The sequence below is a fragment of the Dipodomys spectabilis genome, unplaced genomic scaffold, assembly GCF_019054845.1.
Source record: "Dipodomys spectabilis isolate Male_0828 unplaced genomic scaffold, ASM1905484v1 ptg000513l, whole genome shotgun sequence".
Taxonomy (NCBI): domain Eukaryota; kingdom Metazoa; phylum Chordata; class Mammalia; order Rodentia; family Heteromyidae; genus Dipodomys; species Dipodomys spectabilis.
Window position 1 is genome coordinate 1,367,027 of NW_024871190.1, and position 15,040 is coordinate 1,382,066.

At 33.0% G+C, this 15,040-nt stretch overlaps 1 pseudogene; it reads right to left on the reverse strand.

The window, feature by feature from the left end:
* Positions 1 to 14,170: 14,170 nt before the first annotated feature.
* On the reverse strand, positions 14,171 to 14,270 carry LOC122099425 (annotated as a pseudogene).
* Between the last annotated feature and the right edge of the window lie 770 nt (positions 14,271 to 15,040).

Here is a 15,040-nt window from a genome sequence, read left to right on the forward strand (position 1 = left end):
TGTGTCTTGTTTATTTTACTTAGTAGGATTTTTCCAAGTCTTTCCATTTGGAATTGGAAGCATAGAATTCCGCTGCATATATACCACATTTTGTCAATTATTCATTTACTGAGTGACATATTGGTTTAAAACATGATTGCATGTAACTATTACTTAGGGTCATTCAAAAATGACAGATGCCATCTCCCCAGATATTCGAAAGTCATGATTTCTATGTAAGATAGGATTTCATGGTGGTACAAGGGTTGAGATATCTGGATGAATCTAATGCATATCTTGCACTGAATTAGGCAGAAAGATATCCAGTATCATATAGGATAAAAATGGTAGTGACAAAATATTCCCTTGAGAAAGATATAGAAGGCTGTCAGCAGTGGTAAGTAGTTCAGATAATTTTGAAGCATTTAGAAATGCAAGTTCAAGTATGTCAGTTTAAATAAAAAGTATGTAAGTGGAAGGGGAAAAGAAGGGGAAGAGAAGAAAATAACTGACAGCAGATCATTTTCCCAAGTTAGAGTATAAAAAGACATAATCTTTAACTTCCAAGTTAAAAAGAGAACAATATCATACCTCCCATTCAATTTAAATTCTTGAAAATATTTACTTGGCTTTTTCCTACTTTAATGCTCCAAAATAAATGAAGACTTATAAGTAAAGTTATGTGATGTCCATTACTTCACCTTGAACACTAACTTTGTTTTGCCCTCTTTTCTCAATTTGCACTTGGAAAATAGTACCTAAGTTGATGATGTTGTGGCTGATTAGACTCAGAGTCAGGAGCTTCTACATGTACAATTATCTCAGCATAGTTTAAAGCGGATTCCGCCCCCCCAAGATATCCAACTACATTGTCTGAAGCTGTACTTTGAACACACCCTGACACCTGAGCTCATAATTTAAAATTACACTTCAGCATTTCCTTTGCACATTCTACGTTGTGCCGTTGTCTTTTTTGCACATTCCATTTGAGTTCAGAGTTGCTCTATTTCCATTTCATCTGTACAAACTGCTAAGAACATTGTTCAACTACCACTTCTTGTTGCACATGCCCAGTCTATGTATGAAGGTACTTTGTCCATGTTAAACAATAGGGTAGTACTCACTCTCTGAGGAGAAAAGTTCCACAGTATAACACTATGCCCACATTAGAGGATTTAGAATTTAAAGAATTTTGAGACAAACAGTGATATTAGAATTGAAATGCACCTTAGGGACATTTTCTTGGAGCTCATTAATTTTCCCCGGAGAAATATAAATATTCACAAAATCTGGAGCCAATTAGAAAGTATCCGAATTAACACTAGATCCTAGATGTTGTGTTAGTACTAGTCACCATTGTATTATTGTTACATCAGAATCCTTCCCTACTTGCAAATTGGTATGAGAAAATGAAAGAAAGGCATTAAAGCAAAATGTCATATCTTTCTAGGCATTTAATCTTACTGGTGAGGGTAATGTCTGAACTCTTCCATTCAATAAAGTTTGAAATTTATAAGAGAACTTCCTACATATAAGAATTTCTGGCAGGTTGATTGACACAGTTATTTCAGCATGGAGATATCCCTAACAAGAACTAGAGTAAAATAGAATATATGACAGTTATGATGTGTCAATGGCTATTGAAGCATTTTCTTTTTTTTTTTTTTTGGTCCGGTCGTGGGGCCTGAACTCTGGGCCTGAGCGCTGACCCTCAGCTCTTCAGCTCAAGGCTAGTGTTCTACCACTTGAGCCACAGCGCCACTTCCGGCTTTTTTCTTTTTGCTTATGTGGTGCTGAGGAATCGAACCCAGGGCCTCAGGCATGCAAGGCAAGTGCTCTACCACTGAGCTACATTCCCAGCCCCTGAATCATTTTCTATTCTAAAGAAGAATCAATTCCAGGAGTCTTCAGTCACATCAGTAAAGCTGTATGTTCAACCTAATACTTGGTGTTACTTTTCCTAGATTTATAATGAATAGGCTGATAAGATATCCAAGTATATCTAAAGATATTTCAATAAAATTCCAAACTGATGTGGATACATGGGCCACTCGTTGGAACTGTAGGACAAATTAGGTTGGTTTGTGCTGTAGTTCAATCTATAAACTCCTGGCTAAAAAAGTATTCAAAAAATATTCACAGAATACCTCTAAGTAAAGTTCATGACAGTTATATCTGTATAATTCTTCTAAGGTCAGGATAAAAGCATTTGTTCCCAACATTTAAAATCAACAGGTTATGTTGAATTCATGGATCCAGAATTTTCTGGATTCACATTCATATCTCAAAATTTTATCAAGATGACTTTCACCAAAACACTTTTCTTATTGAACTTGTCTATGTCCTTTTACTTTTCAAATCGAAATAGCATATTTCCTTCAAGATGTTCCTGCAAATTTTTTCCTTCCTTTAATTCTGTCAATCTCTGTTTACTACGTTTTTGTTTCCTTATGTATCTCTTTCTTCAAATCTTATCCACACTGGTACTCGCATTGCTCACACTTGTGTCAGAACTTTCCTTTTCCTCTTCCCTCCAATAATGCCCCCAATTTTATTATTCTTTTTTCCTATTCATGATCGTGGATATTTTGATGATGTCTAAACAGACCTGTCTTTGCATCTGTTTAATATAAACTTTAGAACTATCAGATATTTTCCCCCTAAATCCATTATTTCCACCTGTGTTTCTTATCACTAAGATCATCACTAACACAGTTACCAGCCAAACGTGTGGAAGCTCTTTAGATTTCTTCTTACCCTTCTACTCCCTCCTATTAGATAAGATGAATGATCAAGATTTACTCAGTTTTTTATCACTAATATGATTTCTTTTTTTGGAGCTTTTATGACTTTCTTTAATTGTGAAAATACTGTACAGAGGGGTTAGATTTACATGGGCAAGATAATGAGCACATTTCTTATAAAGCATTTTAGCCTCCTCCTTTGTTTCCCCTTCCTATCCCTTCCCATCCTCCCCCCACCCCACACCCAATCCTCCCCCCCACCAAAGTTGTACAGTTCGTTTTTGACATAATGACTTACAAAATATGATTTCTCTGTACTGCTTTTTATGCCCCTAACACCAGAATGTTTCATTTACTCATCACTGTCACCTAGTCCAAAAACGACCATTTCGAAAGTACGCTTTTCCCCCATAGTCTTTTCATATTGGTCCTCTCTATCACCAAATTACTCTCTTTGTAAGCACCCAGAGTGAAGAGCTCAGACACATATTCTAGTATCATTATTTACTCACTACATTGATTGTTGGCCTTACATTTCTCATGTGTAAATCAATGTAATCTAACAGAAATAATGAAGAATATATTTGTTGACTTCTAGAGCAAGAATAAAGAAAAGTGAAGAGTCCTTACATTTTCCACTTTAACTTACAAATAAGGAAAGAGTCACATTCAGTTTGTTGGTATAAAGTCACAAATTGTTTCATGTAGAAATAAAAATAAGTTTTACCTCCTGGCTCTAAGGCCTATGACCTTTCTAGGTAACTACAGATATGAAAGTGGTATTATGTAAATTGTGCCATGTCTTTACAGCTGTATTAAAGAACATACTCAATATATCATTTGAAAACATTGGTTACTGAATAGTATCTATATGAGAATGTTATTTGAACTAATCCCACTAAGTTGAAAATAACACTTTAGTCCATCAAAATGTGGAAATAAACAATTTTATTTATAAGAAAATAGTACCATCAAGAAAAGTGAGTATACATTAGAGAGACTGCAGCAATTAGGGTTTTTACGGTATCTGCCTGTTTATGTGAATGTATTTATTGATATTGAAACTCTCCTCTTGTTATTCTTATTGTATGTAATCCAACGTTGTTTATTACTATGTATTCAATGTGTAAAGTTTTTTCCTTTTCAATCACACCAATGACATTATCAGGCTACACTGTGGTCATCATCGTATCTATCAAAATTATTATTAACATCATAAGTGCTAACAATTGAAAGTCTGATATGTATCTATGATTTTGCGATTGTCTTTTGATTAATAATTTTAATGTTACCACTGTGCATGCATCCATATTAAAATTTTGAACAAATAAACAAAAAAAACTAAAGCATATCGGGTAGCTTGACTATGTGCTTATAACAAATTATGGAATAGATTTTTGAAGTATTGCAAATTCCTAACCAGTATGAATTAACTTCCTCTCTCCCCATCACCACACACAAGTATTTATGAGTTTGAACAGAATTATTTCAAGTAATATACTGCAAATTTTACTATAATATCATGTGTATATCTGAAATTACCTGGAACGTAATAAACTCTACATTCTATTGAAATATTAGTTATTTTATTCTAGGAAACTTTCGGAAAAATAGAGTGTATATCTTTGAAGGAAAAGGTAAAAAATATTAGTATAAAAATTTTAGAGGGAGTCTGTCTTCAGAAATATGTATATATACATATATATATATATATACATATATACATATTTATTGTATGTAGAAAGACATACATTTTTAGAGATTATTTTTCATCAGAAATATATACGTATACCTAAATTTATGTGTAGAATGATGTACATTATAGTGAAACAAAAATCTTAAAACATAATTAAAATTTTAAAAATTCATCAAACCAAGTGCCATTGACTCATGCCTATAATTCGAGCTATTCTGGGTAATGAGATCTTAGAATTGTGTTCAAAACTATCCCAGTCAAAAAAGTACTTGTTAGATTCTTATTACCAATTGACCACTAAAAACAGGAATTAGCTCTATGCCTCAAGTTGCAGAGTGCTGCCTTTGAGCATAAAAAGGCTTAAGAACAATGCCCAAGACTTGCAAACAACAACGAGAACAACAAGAACAAGAACAAGATCAACAACATATATCACATTAATTTCATAAAAACATCTTTTAACTGCTGTGAACATTTCATAGAAAGCTTCTTAAGCCTACTTGGCGGGGGGGACTGGGTGGGGGAATGGGGGTTTGTATGGAAAGGGATGGGAAGGGGAAACAAAGGAGGAGGCAACAGTTCTTGATAAGAAATGTACTCATTATCTTGCCCATGTAATTTTAACCCCTCTGTACGGTATTTTCACAATAAAAAAAAGAAACATGAATATATGCCCCTGGAAAATTTTAAATAACAATTATAGAATAAAGTTCGTTTTCGACATAACGACTTGTACATCTCATTGTTGCAATGGTTCCACCTGTATCCCTATTTAATTGTAACACTCTGTACAGTACTTTCACAATAAATAAAATCTTCTATTTTAAAAAAAAGTATAGAATATTTACCTCTATGTTAAAGACATGACTATTTAGGTTGCTTAAGATATTTAAGTAGTGTTTAGGAATTAATAATAATGATGATATATTGGGTCTTGTCATTTATTCTATTTTATGATAGTAATAAAATGATATTTGCAATGATTATATAAAATTTCTCTTGTTTGTTATTTGAATTATAATAAAAGATAAACATTTTTAAATATTTCCATAGGAAAGGATCATTTTAATGGTATCAATTCTTTTTTAATTTCAAAACAATTAAGAAAATTATTCCAAGGCTGGTTTGCTCTAAGACTATATTTGTTTTCTTGTTCGAGTTTTCATATGTTAGTAGAAATTAAAATTCCAAAAATTCAATGGATCTTGGCATTCAGGAACATCTTCATAGATACTAATATTGGAGTTCCTTAAGTGGAATTGTTTTATTTCATTTATTATTTTCACAAATAAATCAAGATAATTGTGTATTTTGTTTCTTTTCACTGCTATTGGCTCTTATCTTGAGAATACTTTTTTTTAGCAAAGAAGAGGAAAGCAATTGGATTGAGCAAGTAACATGGCTTTCATAAAATGTTCATGCATAGATTTGGGTCTTCTGTCATTTGCTAAAAGTTTCTTCCAGAATATGTTATCAATTACTCATAAGTGATGCATGATTCCTAGATATTCCAGTTATCACATACACTTTTTGATTGAGTTATCTCTGTATAAACTCCAAAAAATCCCAAAATAAACAAAATAAACAGAATCACATCTTTGTTTTAAAAACTGTAGTTTACCAAGAATTTTTAGCCAACAACGAAACCATCTTTTTAGGTATTCTGCAATTTGTGTGAATTATTTTTAACTATATATATATATATATATATATATATATATATATATATATACATATATATATATACATATAGCTGACATGAAATTCACATGTAATTTATTTATCTCCTTTTATTGTTTACATTTTAGTGCTTTGGAAGTGAAGGGTACAATCAGACGTTTTCCAAGCCTAATTTTCACAAACTTGCATTTCTTCAAATAGAAATGCTGTAAATTTTATTGAACCCTAAGATATGTATTTAATTTTTTTTTCATGCATTTGTTTCTAACGCATTTATAAGATTGTTTCTTTGTTGCTTTGTATGTCCCTCCCCCACAGTATAACCCCTGCTTTCACTGTATTTGATGTCGGTATAATTTGTGGAGGGGAAGGGGAAAAATGAGTCGTTTAAATAAGGATACAGCTGGACCCGTTGCAGCAATGAGAAGTACAAGTTGTCAGGTCGAAAATGAACTTTACAACCTTGGTGGGGGGGGGGAAGGACTAGGTGGGGGAAGGGGAGGGCTGGGAAAGGATGTGAAGGGTAAAAAAAGGAGGAGGCTACAATGTTTGATAGGAAATGTACTCATTATCTTGCCCATGTAATTGTAACCCCTCTGTGCAGTATGTTCACAATATTAAAAATAAAAGAAATTAAAATAAATAAAAAAATGCTTTAAATTTTAGAACAGACATTAAAATAGATACAAAATTAAGTTACAGGAATTTGTCTTCCATATATCCTTTATAGTGTGTCTTTTCAAAACTTGTTTTGGGGATTATTTCCAGATTCTCACACATACTATTCAAGTGCACTCTCAATGAACTACATTCCTTGTCCAAATAAGTTTTTTACTTCTCTTTACTAATACATAGAAGTGTAATGGCTGGATCATATACAATTCTCTTTGACCTTTAGAAGACTTGAAAACTTGCTTGCAAAATTGATTGCAGTATTATACATATCATTCTGCTATCTAGAGTATATCAATTTCTCCGCAAATGCATTACTATATTTTCTGTCATCTTTTTATATTATGGTCATAGAAATGAGTTTTATTTTTATTTTTTCTTAGTTACTAAAGAGGAGCTTAATTCTTTTGCTCTTCTTATTGACCATTAATTTACATATATTCTTTAAAGAAATAACCTGTTCAGGAAAAAAATTTATATGTAATTAGAAGATATAAAAGTACTTAAGACTCAGGATCATTGTCGAATTAACCTTTTAGCAGTAACAAATATGTACCCTCTATCGGTTGGATAGGTTTTCACTTCTTTCATAGAATTATGAAAGGTCATCAGTTGATATTAACCCGTTTATTCTTGCTTTTCTTTAGCCACTAATGTTTTCCATGTCAAATGTTTAGAATCCTTTACTGATCCAATGTCATGAATTTTTACATTTACATATTATCGGTTTTTATATCTCACATTTAGTTTGATAATCATTTTTTATTTCAAATTTTTGTATAAGGTTTAAGGTAGTAGTCCAAGATCATTCTTTAAATCTAGAGAAGCAATAGTGCCAATACACCTATTTAAAATTCTATTTTTATTTGATAAAGTTCATGGCATCCTTTTAAAAATCTTTTGACCATAAAACTGAGAATTTATTTTTGATAAATCTGTTACATTCTTCTGTGTGTCTGTTCTTATAGTAGAGCTATTTTCTCCTAACTACTAAACATGGTAATAAGATTCAAATCTAGTATGAGAGCTCAAGCTACACCATTTTACAAGATTGTTCTGAATGATTTGTATTCCTTGAACTTACATGCGAGTTTATTGAGGAGTGGACCAATATCCAATAACATAGTTACCTAGATGTTTGATAGTCACTCATATTTTGCACCTTGTGAAAACACAAGGCCCCAGATATTATATATAGAAAAATGTCTTTAGAGAATGCTTGAAGCCACTAAAATTAATTTAGGAATGAGTTAAAATTTAGATAACATTACAGCATAATAAAGCTGAATGATAATGACTTGAGAGCTGTACTACAGAGGAGAGTGAGAGGGGACAGAATGATGGACCATATAGGAGCTGTATGCCATTAGTATTTTGTTTCAAAAGACAGAAAGACTACAAAGAAGAGAAGCAGGAAAATAATCAACATGTCCTGAAACAAGTTTCTTTTTAATCCACCTAATTGTGTGGGCTGAGAGTCAGAGAAGATTGGAAAAATAAAATAGAAAATAAAGCATTCTGTAGACATCTTACAATGTAAAGAAATTGTAATAGGAATATGATAATTATTTTCCAAAGAAATAAGAGAAAGAATAAGTAAAGTCTAATGGCAAAATGAAGAGAGAAAGAAGCAAAGTAAATCCTTTATCAATAACAAACACAAGTGTTTGAAAGTGGAAAGGCAGTAGAAATATTCTAAATAAAAATAAAATTTGCTAATGTGGATAGAATATGGATCACATTTTATCATATATAATTTTGAAAAATCACTAGTAATGAAAATTTAAAAGTCATAATTTAAAACACTACATTACAACTAGACAGTATAGTGCAGTGGAAAAACCTTGGCTTAGCATATGTGAAACCATGGATCTGACCCCCCCAACATTACAAAGTACACACAAAGCACACACACACACACACACACACACACACACACACACACACACACACACACACACACAAACACACACACACACACCACGTACACACATTTGGAATATTGATATTATCATATTAAACAGAGGAAATTATCACAAATAGTAAAAGAAGGTTAATATGTGAAATAATAATATTGCTCATACTATTTAAAAGTTTAGGAGAAATAAAAGACAATACACTTGGATTCTTATAGATTAAGTAAATTGAAAATTAAGAAATAGAACAGATGAGAACCTTTGCAAACAAGTTTTAAATAATAAACATTTTGAAACATGTATCGTTTTATTTTGACAAAAGATTGAGGTTACTGGTGTTTTAACTCAAGATTTAGAAAATGATATCCAGGTGCGTGCTCCATATCTCGCTATCGATGGCTATATCTCTAATCATTTCACTATGGATATTTTTAGAATAAGGTCTCATAGTTTCCCAGGCTCTCCTGAATTACAAACCTATTTGCAGTTCCTCCTATAGCTAGAAAATGAAGCCACAAATCACCATGCCCAGCTCAAACTTTTTTAAATTCAAGCACAAGAAATTAAATTTTCAAAAAGTGACCAGGTAATGAAGCCTTTCTTAATAAAGTATGTGCTTCTTGAAATTACAGTTAGTATTTGTTACCTGTTTTTGGATGTTAAGGTATATACTTAGTTTGGTGGGGATTTCAACTTGGTGTATTGTTCTTGCTAGGCTGGCATCATATCAGTTGTTAATTTTAGGATAGGGGTTCCCTTTCCACAAGAACATGCACCTGATCTGTCCTTTTAGCCTTCCCATCATCAAAGGCATCAGAGTTGCACTATCTACCATGGCTAGCCAAGATCTTGCAGTCCTTCCAATTCTAGTCTCTAGATAGTGCAGGATGGTGGAATTGATCCAATGCACTCAGCTATAGATTAAGGAAGTCCACTAAAATGTGGCCTGGGTTCTGTTCTCAAGCCTTCTAAGTAGTTAAGAGTACATTTGGGAGCCCTGCTGCCAAGCAGTAAATATTTTTAAGCAATTAGACCTATATGACTTAGACTTGTGATTACCTCAGGAAAAGTATAAAACAGCAGTGAAGCATAGAGGACAGGCAGCATTTTAACTAGCTACTCAGAGACTGAATCAGCTTAGCTAGCTACTCAGGAGGCTGAGATCTGAAGGCCACTGTTCAAAGCCAGTCCAATCATGACAATACATGTGATTATCTCCAAAGAACCATAAGTGGAGTAGTGGCTCAAGTGGTAGACCACTATCATTGACCACAGAAGCTTTGGGATAGTGTCTAGGCACTATCAAGCCTCAGCAATGAATAATGCATGCATGAGAAATGCACATGCGTGTGTGTGTACACGCACATGTGTGCACGCACACACACACACACACACACACACACACAAATGAGTATTTCAATGCAGAGTTCTTTATTTTTTTACCTTGCTGTACTTTATTTCCCTGTATCAGTCCACCAATTAACAAAGTCAGCTAAGCATCTATTTACATAAAACTCATTATGTTTCTCTAAAGTCTACTCTCTTTTTGGAAGCCTGCTTTTATTTGACATAAAAGTTAATTATTCAGGAGGTCAAGTAATCTCCCTCAACTCTGTAGTGTTAGCTGATTTTTTAGGCTGTCCCTAGCAATATGTTTCTGTGAAATCCTGCATCAAGCAGCGTATTTCATTCACGAGAAGGGAAGCCTCTGTCAAACAATTAGTAATAGGTTTTTCTCCTCCTGGCAAGCATCTGAGTTTTATTATATTGGTATAATTCATGATAAATCTGTGAATGCCAAAGACTGCTGTGAAAATAAAAAGACCCTTCTCAGTGATTAGCATTTGTATACCATTCATAGATATGAAGATGTTTAAATATTACTGAAATTGCTTTGGAATAAATAAAGTTCACCTTGACTATCTTGAGAAAGAAGAATTGGTTTCTCAGCACTTTAGGTAAGAACTTGAGTGAAAGAAACCAAAGGAAAAGTGAGGAACGACTGAATACATATATTCAAATGAAACAAACCAACCCAAGAAAACACAAATTAATTCAGTACTCAAGAACCTGCAGGAAATGCAAAGATTTATTTAAAAAAATCAGCTATGATAAACTTATGAAAAACCTGACTATATGGAAGTCTACCGTTGTGAGGATAGTGGTTAAAGCCCAGACTGGACATAAAGATCTGTACACAATGCCAGACACCTGTTATTCTAAATTCCAGGAAGAATAACATCAAGTGGACTGAGCCCATGATCATACACAAATAGGAAGCCAGATTCTATCTGAAAATTATTCTGTATAATTTAGGGCTGGGGGCATGACAAACTGGTAAGAACACCCATTTAGGAGACACAAGACACTAAATTCAAAATCTAATATTATGGATGTTAAAGAAAAAAGCTATGACTTCAAAGAATTGGAATAATTGTAAGATTTGAGTATATGTGTGGAGAAAAATCCATTAGAGAGATAGAGTGAACCCATGTTGCAATGCTTTCTACTTAAGTGATAATGTTATGTGGTACTCCAGACATAACAGAGTTACCTTGCAAAGGTAACTGAGCATGGATGTGCATTTGGGTGATGAAAATACTCTATTTACACAGGTATTAATTAAATAGATTTTTTTTTTAGATTGTAGTTTTTGAAATAAGAGGCTGGGTGATATCCCTGAGCATTTTCTCCACATGTGACCACTTAATTTATTTTTAATTAATTAATTACTTAATTAGTTTCATCCTAATACTAGAGCTTGAAGTCAGGGCCTGGCTCTGTCCCAGAATTTGTTATTTTTTGTTTTAGTTTTCTCAAGGCTAGCATTTCACTGCTTGTACCATAGCTCCATTTCTAGCTTTTGCTGGTTACTTTCAAATCAAAATCTCATGGACCTTTTTTTCTTGGTCTGGTTTCAAACCACAATTCTCAGATTTCTTCTTTCTGATTAGCTAGGATTAAAGCCATGATCCACCAGTGTGGCTTCTAATTTTTCCTCTATACTTATTTAATGCACATATTTAGATAATAATGTAAAACTAAGAGTATAGAAGAAAGATGTACAGTCATGATATTGTCCTGTCTCAAATTCAAGTTAGTAATATAAATTTCTTCCTAAGACCATACAAAAAAATACCATAATATAGTGTCAGAGAACTCACTATTGAACAGATGAGCTTTAAGAGCTTTCTAATAGATCGATTATTTATTGTTACTCAACATTAGGAAAAATGTATAATGCAGTAAGTAAAATAGAAGTCCTTTGGAAGACTACTTAAATTCCTTGTTTTTTTAAAGACACTTGTTTTCATCTAAAAAAAAATAGGCCTGTCTATTGTCTTCATGTGATTTTGATGATTGAAGATGCTTAATGAAAAGTCAAAATGTATTAGTAGTCTTTTGTTATCAATTCTGACTTTTTCTTTTTGGAGAATATAATGATCAAAACAATAGTTCAGAATCAGCAAGCAAGAGTTCAGAATCATGCTTCCAGTGCAAGTGGGTCACCAGTAAGTAATCCTCAATACCAGTTTCCACAAAGTTTTCTCACAGATACAATCGGCCTGCCTTTTCTAGCTGCTTTTGTAGCCTATACCTATTCCTTCATTGTACAGGAAAAGTGTGATTCAACTGATTTCAGATAGATCCGATACTAGTACTATTAAGGATTTAGATTCTTATGTAGGCTATTAAAAAAGTACTTACTAATTTCAACTAAATACATAAATTCTATTTCCATCTTTTTTAAAACAAATTTCTGCTTGTTCTATAAATTGATCAGAGGCATGGATTTTGTGGATAGCTCATCTCTCTCTTTCATGGCTCTCATAGATAATATGATTGCTCCATAATTATCCTTATTTATATTGTTTTATATTTTGGGTTGCATCATTTCACTTTCTGCACTGCCATTTCCCAAATCATTTATATAGGAGGCGTTATTTCACATTTTCTCATTCCTAGAATAAGTTGCACATGAAGACACCACTGGTCCTCATTTTCAGTCTGTACCTTTGAATATGGAGGAACATCTTTCCTCTGCTCTCCATTTATTCCCTAATCTCCAGTTAGAATAATTTCGAATAGTAAAAATGGAAAAAGAAAATAAACCATGGTGAAAAAACATACGCAGAAAATTCACCAGATATTTCTGACCAGTTCAACCAACATGAACTATTAGGGAAATACATGGACACCTCATTTCCACTGGCACTCAAAGTATCTTGTTAGGCAATTCTGATGAAGATGAGGAACAAGATGAAAAAGTGAGGAATGTCAACAATTGCAAGAAAAAAAATGGAGAAAGATCCAAGCAAATTTCTTCCTTGGGCTGCTGAAAATAACCAGCTTACTACAGTGCAGAGAATACTTTCCAAAAAGGCCACTCATGTGAATACTAGGGATGACTGTGAGTATACCCCTCTTCATCGGGAAGTCTACAGTGGACACTTAAACATTGTCCGTGAGTTGGTGGCTCAAGGGGCACATGCAATAACTGCAGATGGCTGGACACCCCTGCACAGTGCATATACGTGTAATAATACCAGAGTTGCTTCTTTCTTCTTCATGATGCAGATACCAATGCCCAAACTAAAGGCTTCTTGACCCCCTTGCATCTTGCTGCTGGAAATTGAGATAGCAAAAATACACTGGAACTGTTGAACCAATATGTCAAACCAGGTCTGAAGAACCACTTGGAAGAAACTGCATTAGATATTACCAAAAGGGGATAAGTATGTATCACTACCTCTTTGAAGTTGTGGAAGGCTGTATAAATTGTTCTCTTAAACCCTAATGATTCGGTAAATTTTCTTAGATTTCAAAAATGTCATTAATTCCTTTGTGTCAACCCAACATATTTTCACAATCCAAATAACAATATCTTATAGCAACAATTCACGGATTCTGTGGAGTTCTTCGAAGTGAATTGCCTGCTTTTGATGTCAAAATGTATTCAAGAGTTTTTGTGTACATCTATAATTATTTATGCAGAGTTGTGATTTTGTTAATCAGAAATAATTTTCACTTATCTTTTGAAATGAGTAGTATAGAAACTAAAGATATTTCCGGTGTTTGTCTGAAAAAGTATAATTTAAAATATTCTATATTCTATGTTTGTATAGTGTCCATAATCTATTTTATTCTCTCCTAGATATAATACATTGAATTCTACATGGTTTTATAAAATATAGGTTCATTAATGTGTCCTTTCAGATTGCATTCCATATAGAAACAGTTTAAGATTCCTTTTTTTCCCGTAGGTCCTTATAGTATTATATTTCTTTGGGATAAAACGACAATGTTGTCTAATTTCAAAAGTTGTGTAAAGGTTATGCTATGTAAAGGCCTTTCTAAGGTGAAAATTGAATACATTGATGTCAAAGTAACTTTTAATTATATGAATTATGTGTATTGTTACACTTGTAATTTTGTAATCAACTTTTTAATAGCTGTTTTTCATTTCTTACATCTGAAGAATGAAAAATTTTGAATACTTCACAAATTTTCATATCACCCTTGTACAAGTGCCATGTTGTTCTCTGTATTGTTGTAATTTTGGTATGCAACCTGCTGAAGAATGTAGTACCCTGTTAAATTAAGTAGTTAATGATGAAATATTTATACAGGCTTATATGCTTAGGAGCCTATTTGTAACAAGGAAACCTTATTGTTCCTAAAAATGCTATTAATCTTATTTCCCTAAAATTCTGTGAATAGTTGAAAAAAATATGTTGTTCAGTTGATTGCTCACATTTGCAATCTTTTTGTCAATGACTATTTTAAGTCTTTTTCATTTAGAATTTGATCATATTTTCAAGTATTTATAGCTTAGTCCAAAGGAGACGGCTTTTTCAAGTACTTATTTATCCAACTGTGTTAGCTCTGTGAAGCCAATGGATTCAAAGTAAGCCTTGTTTAAGAGCTACTTCTAAACATATGCAGTTGAAATTTTCCCAAATGAGGTCTTATTGGCACAAATGTCTACCTCACCCTTTACCCTTCTTCCATGTAGGAACAGACCAACCAGAATATCTTACTCTGACAGCATAGATTGTATTACTGGAACAAAACTAATCTTAGTTACAAGGGATCATAGAGAGATTAACAGTTCAGCCAGAACTGTTCATACTAGAAGGCATTTTATCAAAATATGATTGTTTATGATACCTACCATTTCAAAAGTAGCTAAAGCCAAGAAAGTGAAAAATTGTTCACATGCATGATTACCTAATGTCTTGGCCTGTCTACCTTCCAACCAGGCAGGAACTTACACTACTGCCATTTTATCACCAAATATTTTCTTAGTTACAAGAGAAGTCCATATATTTCTCTTCATTATTAGGCCTAAA